The following is a 10,590-nucleotide window of genomic DNA, read 5'->3' as shown; positions in this document are numbered from 1 at the left end:
AGCTACTTCCATGAGCACTATTCCTCCCCGGGACCTGCCGCCAAGTCTGGCCGGGGGACAGTGACACATTCCCGGGTAGCCTCAGCAGCTGCTCCCGCTGAGCTACTTCCATGGGCACTATTCCTCCCCGGGACTTGCCGCCAAGTCTTGGCCGGGGGACAGTGACACATTGCCGGGTAGCCTGAGTGGCTGCTCCCGCTGAGCTCTTACTTCCATGGGCATGTTCCTCACCGGGACCAACTACCAAGTGTGGCCGGGTTTCGAGCTCCAAACTCGGCTTGCACTTGGTCGCTTGGGGGGTCCCCTCCGCTCCGGGAAGGGCGCCCTCCAGCGGGCAGACGAGGGTACTTCTAGTCTGCCCGAGCTCCATGGGGCCCCTCTCGCCCCTAGGCTCCCCGCCCAGGGTTCCAGGGTCCCGGATACAGCCACCCTGTCGAGTTCGGTATAGGGTACCGGGCCTGGCTGGAATCACGCCGGGATCGGTGAGACCTCCTCGGCCGCGGCTCAGCCTCCAAACTCCCTTTCGCGGTTCTCTTCCCTTCAACTTCCATGGGCATGTTCCACACCGGGACCTCCGACCAAGTGTGGCCGGGGAACAGTCACCCATGCCCGGGTAGCCTCAGCGGCTGCTCCCGCTGAGGTCAACTTGGAGGTTGGAGCTCCGACTTCCATGGGCACTATTCCTCCCCGGGACCTGCCGCCAAGTCTGGCCGGGGGACAGTGACACATTCCCGGGTAGCCTGAGCGGCTGCTCCCGCTGCACTCTTTAGTGCCATGGGCATGTTCCTCATCAGGAATCAACGACCAAGTGTGGCCGAGGGACAGTGACACATTCCCGGGTAGCCTGAGTGGCTGCTCCCGCTGAGCTACTTCCATGAGCACTATTCCTCCCCGGGACCTGCCGCCAAGTCTGGCCGGGGGACAGTGACACATTCCCGGGTAGCCTGAGTGGCTGCTCCCGCTGAGCTACTTCCATGAGCACTATTCCTCCCCGGGACCTGCCGCCAAGTCTTGGCCGGGGGACAGTGACACATTCCCGGGTAGCCTGAGTGGCTGCTCCCGCTGAGCTCTTACTTCCATGGGCATGTTCCTCACCGGGACATACTACCAAGTGTGGCCGAGTTTCGAGCTCCAAACTCGGCTTGCACTTGGTCGCTTGGGGGGTCCCCTCCGCTCCGGGAAGGGCGCCCTCCAGCGGGCAGACGAGGGTACTTCTAGTCTGCCCGAGCTCCATGGGGCCCCTCTCGCCCCTAGGCTCCCGGCCCAGGGTTCCAGGGTCGCGGATCCAGCCACCATGCGGAGTTCGGTTTGGGTACCGGGCCTGGCAGAAATCACGCCGGGATCGGTGAGCCCTCCTCGGCCGCGGCTTCGCGCAAAAACTCCCTTTCGCGGTTCTCTTCACTTCAACTTCCATGGACACGTTCCACACTTGGACCTACGACCAAGTGTGCCCGGGGAACAGTAACCCATGCCCGGGCAGCCTCAGCAAGTGCTCCCGCTGAGGTCAATTTGGAGGTTTGAGCTCCGACTTCCATGGCCATGTTCCTCACCGGGACCTACGACCAAGCGTGGCCGGGTTTCGAGCTCCAAACTCGGCTTGCACTTTGTGGCCAAGGGGGTCCCCTCCGCTCCGGGAAGGGCGCCCTCCAGCGGGCAGACGAGGTTACTTCTAGTCTGCCCGAGCTCCATGGGGCATTATTCCTCCCCGGGACTTGCCGCCAAGTCTGGCCGGGGGACAGTGACACTTGGCCGGGTAGGCGAAGTGGCTTCTCCCGCTGACTTGCCCCTTTGGAAGTAGGAGCTCTTACTTCCATGGGCATTATACCTCTCGAAGACTTAGAGCCAAGTGAGCTCCTACTTCCATGGGCATTATTCCTCCCCGGGACTTGCCGCCAAGTCTGGCCGGGGGACAGTGACACTTGGCCGGGTAGGCGAAGTGGCTTCTCCCGCTGACTTGCCCCTTTGGAAGTAGGAGCTCCTACTTCCATGGGCATTATTCCTCCCCGGGACTTGCCGCCAAGTCTGGCCGGGGGACAGTGACACTTGGCCGGGTAGGCGAAGTGGCTTCTCCCGCTGACTTGCCCCTTTGGAAGTAGGAGCTCCTACTTCCATGGGCATTATTCCTCCCCGGGACTTGCCGCCAAGTCTGGCCGGGGGACAGTGACACTTGGCCGGGTAGGCGAAGTGGCTTCTCCCGCTGACTTGCCCCTTTGGAAGTAGGAGCTCCTACTTCCATGGGCATTATTCCTCCCCGGGACTTGCCGCCAAGTCTGGCCGGGGGACAGTGACACTTGGCCGGGTAGGCGAAGTGGCTTCTCCCGCTGACTTGCCCCTTTGGAAGGAGGAGCTCCTACTTCCATGGGCATTATTCCTCCCCGGGACTTGCCGCCAAGTCTGGCCGGGGGACAGTGACACTTGGCCGGGTAGGCGAAGTGGCTTCTCCCGCTGACTTGCCCCTTTGGAAGTAGGAGCTCCTACTTCCATGGGCATTATTCCTCCCCGGGACTTGCCGCCAAGTCTGGCCGGGGGACAGTGACACTTGGCCGGGTAGGCGAAGTGGCTTCTCCCGCTGACTTGCCCCTTTGGAAGTAGGAGCTCTTACTTCCATGGGCATTATACCTCTCGAAGACTTAGAGCCAAGTGAGCTCCTACTTCCATGGGCATTATTCCTCCCCGGGACTTGCCGCCAAGTCTGGCCGGGGGACAGTGACACTTGGCCGGGTAGGCGAAGTGGCTTCTCCCGCTGACTTGCCCCTTTGGAAGGAGGAGCTCCTACTTCCATGGGCATTATTCCTCCCCGGGACTTGCCGCCAAGTCTGGCCGGGGGACAGTGACACTTGGCCGGGTAGGCGAAGTGGCTTCTCCCGCTGACTTGCCCCTTTGGAAGTAGGAGCTCCTACTTCCATGGGCATTATTCCTCCCCGGGACTTGCCGCCAAGTCTGGCCGGGGGACAGTGACACTTGGCCGGGTAGGCGAAGTGGCTTCTCCCGCTGACTTGCCCCTTTGGAAGTAGGAGCTCTTACTTCCATGGGCATTATACCTCTCGAAGACTTAGAGCCAAGTGAGCTCCTACTTCCATGGGCATTATTCCTCCCCGGGACCTACTGCCAAGTGTGGCCGGGGAACAGTGACTCTTGGCCGGATAGAACTAGTGGCTTCTCCCGCTGACTTGCCCCTTTGGAAGTAGGAGCTCCTACTTCCATGGGCATTATTCCTCCCCGGGACCTACTGCCAAGTGTGGCCGGGGAACAGTGACATGTGGCCGGATAGGCCAAGTGGCTTCTCCCGCTGACTTGCCCCTTTGGAAGTAGGAGCTCCTACTTCCATGGGCATTATTCCTCCCCGGGACCTACTGCCAAGTGTGGCCGGGGAACAGTGACTCTTGGCCGGTTAGGCCAAGTGGCTTCTCCCGCTGACTTGCCCCTTTGGGTGTAGGAGCTCCTACTTCCATGGGCATTATTCCTCCCCGGGACCTACTGCCAAGTGTGGCCGGGGAACAGTGACTCTTGGCCGGATAGGCCAAGTGGCTTCTCCCGCTGACTTGCCCCTTTGGAAGTAGGAGCTCCTACTTCCATGGGCATTATTCCTCCCCGGGACCTACTGCCAAGTGTGGCCGGGGAACAGTGACTCTTGGCCGGTTAGGCCAAGTGGCTTCTCCCGCTGACTTGCCCCTTTGGAAGTAGGAGCTCCTACTTCCATGGGCATTATTCCTCCCCGGGACCTACTGCCAAGTGTGGCCGGGGAACAGTGACTCTTGGCCGGATAGGCCAAGTGGCTTCTCCCGCTGACTTGCCCCTTTGGAAGTAGGAGCTCCTACTTCCATGGGCATTATTCCTCCCCGGGACCTCCTGCCAAGTGTGGCCGGGGAACAGTGACTCTTGGCCGGATAGGCCAAGTGGCTTCTCCCGCTGACTTGCCCCTTTGGAAGTAGGAGCTCCTACTTCCATGGGCATTATTCCTCCCCGGGACTTGCCGCCAAGTCTGGCCGGGGGACAGTGACACTTGGCCGGGTAGGCGAAGTGGCTTCTCCCGCTGACTTGCCCCTTTGGAAGTAGGAGCTCTTACTTCCATGGGCATTATACCTCTCGAAGACTTAGAGCCAAGTGAGCTCCTACTTCCATGGGCATTATTCCTCCCCGGGACTTGCCGCCAAGTCTGGCCGGGGGACAGTGACACTTGGCCGGGTAGGCGAAGTGGCTTCTCCCGCTGACTTGCCCCTTCGGAAGTAGGAGCTCCTACTTCCATGGGCATTATTCCTCCCCGGGACTTGCCGCCAAGTCTGGCCGGGGGACAGTGACACTTGGCCGGGTAGGCGAAGTGGCTTCTCCCGCTGACTTGCCCCTTTGGAAGTAGGAGCTCTTACTTCCATGGGCATTATACCTCTCGAAGACTTAGAGCCAAGTGAGCTCCTACTTCCATGGGCATTATTCCTCCCCGGGACTTGCCGCCAAGTCTGGCCGGGGGACAGTGACACTTGGCCGGGTAGGCGAAGTGGCTTCTCCCGCTGACTTGCCCCTTTGGAAGTAGGAGCTCCTACTTCCATGGGCATTATTCCTCCCCGGGACCTACTGCCAAGTGTGGCCGGGGGACAGTGACTCTTGGCCGGATAGGCCAAGTGGCTTCTCCCGCTGACTTGCCCCTTTGGAAGTAGGAGCTCCTACTTCCATGGGCATTATTCCTCCCCGGGACCTACTGCCAAGTGTGGCCGGGGAACAGTGACTCTTGGCCGGGTAGGCCAAGTGGCTTCTCCCGCTGACTTGCCCCTTTGGAAGTAGGAGCTCCTACTTCCATGGGCATTATTCCTCCCCGGGACCTACTGCCAAGTGTGGCCGGGGAACAGTGACTCTTGGCCGGATAGGCCAAGTGGCTTCTCCCGCTGACTTGCCCCTTTGGAAGTAGGAGCTCTTACTTCCATGGGCATTATTCCTCCCCGGGACCTACTGCCAAGTGTGGCCGGGGAACAGTGACTCTTGGCCGGATAGGCCAAGTGGCTTCTCCCGCTGACTTGCCCCTTTGGAAGTAGGAGCTCTTACTTCCATGGTCATTATTCCTCCCCGGGACCTACTGCCAAGTGTAGCCGGGGAACAGTGACTCTTTGCCGGATAGGCCAAGTGGCTTCTCCCGCTGACTTGCCCCTTTGGAAGTAGGAGCTCTTACTTCCATGGGCATTATTCCTCCCCGGGACCTACTGCCAAGTGTGGCCGGGGAACAGTGACTCTTGGCCGCATAGGCCAAGTGGCTTCTCCCGCTGACTTGCCCCTTTGGAAGTAGGAGCTCTTACTTCCATGGTCATTATTCCTCCCCGGGACCTACTGCCAAGTGTAGCCGGGGAACAGTGACTCTTGGCCGGATAGGCCAAGTGGCTTCTCCCGCTGACTTGCCCCTTTGGAAGTAGGAGCTCTTACTTCCATGGGCATTATTCCTCCCCGGGACCTACTGCCAAGTGTGGCCGGGGAACAGTGACTCTTGGCCGCATAGGCCAAGTGGCTTCTCCCGCTGACTTGCCCCTTTGGAAGTAGGAGCTCTTACTTCCATGGTCATTATTCCTCCCCGGGACCTACTGCCAAGTGTAGCCGGGGAACAGTGACTCTTGGCCGGATAGGCCAAGTGGCTTCTCCCGCTGACTTGCCCCTATGGAAGTAGGAGCTCTTACTTCCATGGGCATTATTCCTCCCCGGGACCTACTGCCAAGTGTGGCCGGGGAACAGTGACTCTTGGCCGGATAGGCCAAGTGGCTTCTCCCGCTGACTTGCCCCTTTGGAAGTAGGAGCTCTTACTTCCATGGTCATTATTCCTCCCCGGGACCTACTGCCAAGTGTGGCCGGGGAACAGTGACTCTTGGCCGGATAGGCCAAGTGGCTTCTCCCGCTGACTTGCCCCTTTGGAAGTAGGAGCTCCTACTTCCATGGGCATTATTCCTCCCCGGGACCTACTGCCAAGTGTGGCCGGGGAACAGTGACTCTTGCCTGGGTAGGCCAAGTGGCTTCTCCCGCTGACTTGCCCCTTTGGAAGTAGGAGCTCCTACTTCCATGGGCATTATTCCTCCCCGGGACCTACTGCCAAGTGTGGCCGGGGAACAGTGACTCTTGGCCGGATAGAACTAGTGGCTTCTTCCGCTGACTTGCCCCTTTGGAAGTAGGAGCTCCTACTTCCATGGGCATTATTCCTCCCCGGGACCTACAGCCAAGCTTGGCCGGGGGACAGTGACATGTGGCCGGATAGGCCAAGTGGCTTCTCCCGCTGACTTGCCCCTTTGGAAGTAGGAGCTCCTACTTCCATGGGCATTATTCCTCCCCGGGACCTACTGCCAAGTGTGGCCGGGGAACAGTGACTCTTGGCCGGATAGGCCAAGTGGCTTCTCCCGCTGACTTGCCCCTTTGGAAGTAGGAGCTCCTACTTCCATGGGCATTATTCCTCCCCGGGACCTATTGCCAAGTGTGGCCGGGGAACAGTGACTCTTGGCCGGATAGGCCAAGTGGCTTCTCCCGCTGACTTGCCCCTTTGGAAGTAGGAGCTCTTACTTCCATGGGCATTATTCCTCCCCGGGACCTACTGCCAAGTGTGGCCGGGGAACAGTGACTCTTGGCCGGATAGGCCAAGTGGCTTCTCCCGCTGACTTGCCCCTTTGGAGGTAGGAGCTCCTACTTCCATGGGCATTATTCCTCCCCGGGACCTACTGCCAAGTGTGGCCGGGGAACAGTGACTCTTGGCCGGGTAGGCCAAGTGGCTTCTCCCGCTGACTTGCCCCTTTGGAGGTAGGAGCTCCTACTTCCATGGGCATTATTCCTCCCCGGGACCTACTGCCAAGAGTGGCCGGGGAACAGTGACTCTTGGCCGGATAGGCCAAGTGGCTTCTCCCGCTGACTTGCCCCTTTGGAGGTAGTAGCTCCTACTTCCATGGGCATTATTCCTCCCCGGGACCTACTGCCAAGTGTGGCCGGGGAACAGTGACTCTTGGCCGTGTAGGCCAAGTGGCTTCTCCCGCTGACTTGCCCCTTTGGAAGTAGGAGCTCCTACTTCCATGGGCACTATTCCTCTCCGGGACCTACTGCCAAGTGTGGCCGGGGAACAGTGACTCTTGGCCGGATAGGCCAAGTGGCTTCTCCCGCTGACTTGCCCCTTTGGAAGTAGGAGCTCTTACTCCCATGGGCAGTATACCTCTCGGGGACTTAGAGCCAAGTGTCTTCACCCTTTGGAGGTGGTAGCTCCTACTTCCATGGGCATTATTCCTCCCCGGGACCTACTGCCAAGTGTGGCCGGGGAACAGTGACTCTTGGCCGGATAGAACTAGTGGCTTCTCCCGCTGACTTGCCCCTTTGGAAGTAGGAGCTCCTACTTCCATGGGCATTATTCCTCCCCGGGACCTATTGCCAAGTGTGGCCGGGGAACAGTGACTCTTGGCCGGATAGGCCAAGTGGCTTCTCCCGCTGACTTGCCCCTTTGGAAGTAGGAGCTCCTACTTCCATGGGCATTATTCCTCCCCGGGACCTACTGCCAAGTAAGGCCGGGGAACAGTGACTCTTGGCCGGATAGAACTAGTGGCTTCTTCCGCTGACTTGCCCCTTTGGAAGTAGGAGCTCCTACTTCCATGGGCATTATTCCTCCCCGGGACCTACAGCCAAGTGTGGCCGGGGGACAGTGACATGTGGCCGGATAGGCCAAGTGGCTTCTCCCGCTGACTTGCCCCTTTGGAAGTAGGAGCTCCTACTTCCATGGGCATTATTCCTCCTTGGGACCTACTGCCAAGTGTGGCCGGGGAACAGTGACTCTTGGCCGGGTAGGCCAAGTGGCTTCTCCCGCTGACTTGCCCCTTTGGAAGTAGGAGCTCCTACTTCCATGGGCATTATTCCTCCCCGGGACCTACTGCCAAGTGTGGCCGGGGAACAGTGACTCTTGGCCGGGTAGGCCAAGTGGCTTCTCCCGCTGACTTGCCCCTTTGGAAGTAGGAGCTCTTACTCCCATGGGCAGTATACCTCTCGGGGACTTAGAGCCAAGTGTCTTCACCCTTTGGAGGTAGTAGCTCCTACTTCCATGGGCATTATTCCTCCCCGGGACCTACTGCCAAGTGTAGCCGGGGAACAGTGACTCTTGGCCGGATAGAACTAGTGGCTTCTCCCGCTGACTTGCCCCTTTGGAAGTAGGAGCTCCTACTTCCATGGGCATTATTCCTCCCCGGGACCTATTGCCAAGTGTGGCCGGGGAACAGTGACTCTTGGCCGGATAGGCCAAGTGGCTTCTCCCGCTGACTTGCCCCTTTGGAAGTAGGAGCTCCTACTTCCATGGGCATTATTCCTCCCCGGGACCTACTGCCAAGTAAGGCCGGGGAACAGTGACTCTTGGCCGGATAGAACTAGTGGCTTCTTCCGCTGACTTGCCCCTTTGGAAGTAGGAGCTCCTACTTCCATGGGCATTATTCCTCCCCGGGACCTACAGCCAAGTGTGGCCGGGGGACAGTGACATGTGGTTGGATAGGCCAAGTGGCTTCTCCCGCTGACTTGCCCCTTTGGAAGTAGGAGCTCCTACTTCCATGGGCATTATTCCTCCCCGGGACCTACTGCCAAGTGTGGCCGGGGAACAGTGACTCTTGGCCGCGTAGGCCAAGTGGCTTCTCCCGCTGACTTGCCCCTTTGGAAGTAGGAGCTCCTACTTCCATGGGCATTATTCCTCCCCGGGACCTACTGCCAAGTGTGGCCGGGGAACAGTGACTCTTGGCCGGGTAGGCCAAGTGGCTTCTCCCGCTGACTTGCCCCTTTGGAAGTAGGAGCTCTTACTCCCATGGGCAGTATACCTCTCGGGGACTTAGAGCCAAGTGTCTTCACCCTTTGGAGGTAGTAGCTCCTACTTCCATGGGCATTATTCCTCCCCGGGACCTACTGCCAAGTGTAGCCGGGGAACAGTGACTCTTGGCCGGATAGAACTAGTGGCTTCTCCCGCTGACTTGCCCCTTTGGAAGTAGGAGCTCCTACTTCCATGGGCATTATTCCTCCCCGGGACCTACTGCCAAGAGTGGCCGGGGAACAGTGACTCTTGGCCGGATAGGCCAAGTGGCTTCTCCCGCTGACTTGCCCCTTTGGAAGTAGGAGCTCCTACTTCCATGGGCATTATTCCTCCCCGGGACCTACTGCCAAGTAAGGCCGGGGAACAGTGACTCTTGGCCGGATAGAACTAGTGGCTTCTTCCGCTGACTTGCCCCTTTGGAAGTAGGAGCTCCTACTTCCATGGGCATTATTCCTCCCCGGGACCTACAGCCAAGCTTGGCCGGGGGACAGTGACATGTGGCCGGATAGGCCAAGTGGCTTCTCCCGCTGACTTGCCCCTTTGGAGGTAGGAGCTCTTACTTCCATGGGCATTATTCCTCTCCGGGACCTACAGCCAAGTGTGGCCGGGGAACAGTGAAACTTGGCCGAATAGGCCAAGTGGCTGCTCCCGCTGACTTGCCCCTTTGGAAGTAGGAGCTCCTACTTCCATGGGCATTATTCCTCCCCGGGACCTATAGCCAAGTGTGGCCGGGGGACGGTGACATGTGGCCGGATAGGCCGAGCGGCTTCTCCCGCTGACGTCATCGCTTTGGAAGTAGGAGCTCCTACTTCCATGGGCTTGTTCCTCCCCGGGACTTGCCGCCAAGTCTGGCCGGGGGACAGTGACATGTGGCCGGATAGGCCAACTGGCTGCTCCCGCTGAGCCCCTACTTCCATGGGCTTGTTCGTCCCCCGGGACTTGCCGCCAAGTCTGGCCGGGGAACAGTGACATGCCGCCGGATACGGCCGAGCGGCTGCTCCCGCTGACGTCATCGCTTTGGAAGTAGGAGCTCCTACTTCCATGGGCTTGTTCCTCCCCGGGACTTGCCGCCAAGTCTGGCCGGGGGACAGTGACATGTGGCCGGATAGGCCAACTGGCTGCTCCCGCTGAGCCCCTACTTCCATGGGCTTGTTCGTCCCCGGGACTTGCCGCCAAGTCTGGCCGGGGAACAGTGACATGCCGCCGGATACGGCCGAGCGGCTGCTCCCGCTGACGTCATCACTTTGGAAGTCGGAGCTCCTACTTCCATGGGCTTGTTCCTCCCCGGGACTTGCCGCCAAGTCTGGCCGGGGGACAGTGACATGTGGCCGGATAGGCCAACTGGCTGCTCCCGCTGAGCCCCTACTTCCATGGGCTTGTTCGTCCCCGGGACTTGCCGCCAAGTCTGGCCGGGGAACAGTGACATGCCGCCGGATACGGCCGAGCGGCTGCTCCCGCTGACGTCATCACTTTGGAAGTCGGAGCTCCTACTTCCATGGGCTTGTTCCTCCCCGGGACTTGCCGCCAAGTCTGGCCGGGGGACAGTGACATGTGGCCGGATAGGCCAACTGGCTGCTCCCGCTGAGCCCCTACTTCCATGGGCTTGTTCGTCCCCGGGACTTGCCGCCAAGTCTGGCCGGGGAACAGTGACATGCCGCCGGATACGGCCGAGCGGCTGCTCCCGCTGACGTCATCACTTTGGAAGTCGGAGCTCCTACTTCCATGGGCTTGTTCCTCCCCGGGACTTGCCGCCAAGTCTGGCCGGGGGACAGTGACATGTGGCCGGATAGGCCAACTGGCTGCTCCCGCTG

This window comes from Engystomops pustulosus, unplaced genomic scaffold, assembly GCF_040894005.1.
Source record: "Engystomops pustulosus unplaced genomic scaffold, aEngPut4.maternal MAT_SCAFFOLD_767, whole genome shotgun sequence".
Classification (NCBI taxonomy): domain Eukaryota; kingdom Metazoa; phylum Chordata; class Amphibia; order Anura; family Leptodactylidae; genus Engystomops; species Engystomops pustulosus.
The sequence above is the reverse complement of the archived record's forward strand: the minus strand, read 5'-3'. Positions refer to the sequence as shown.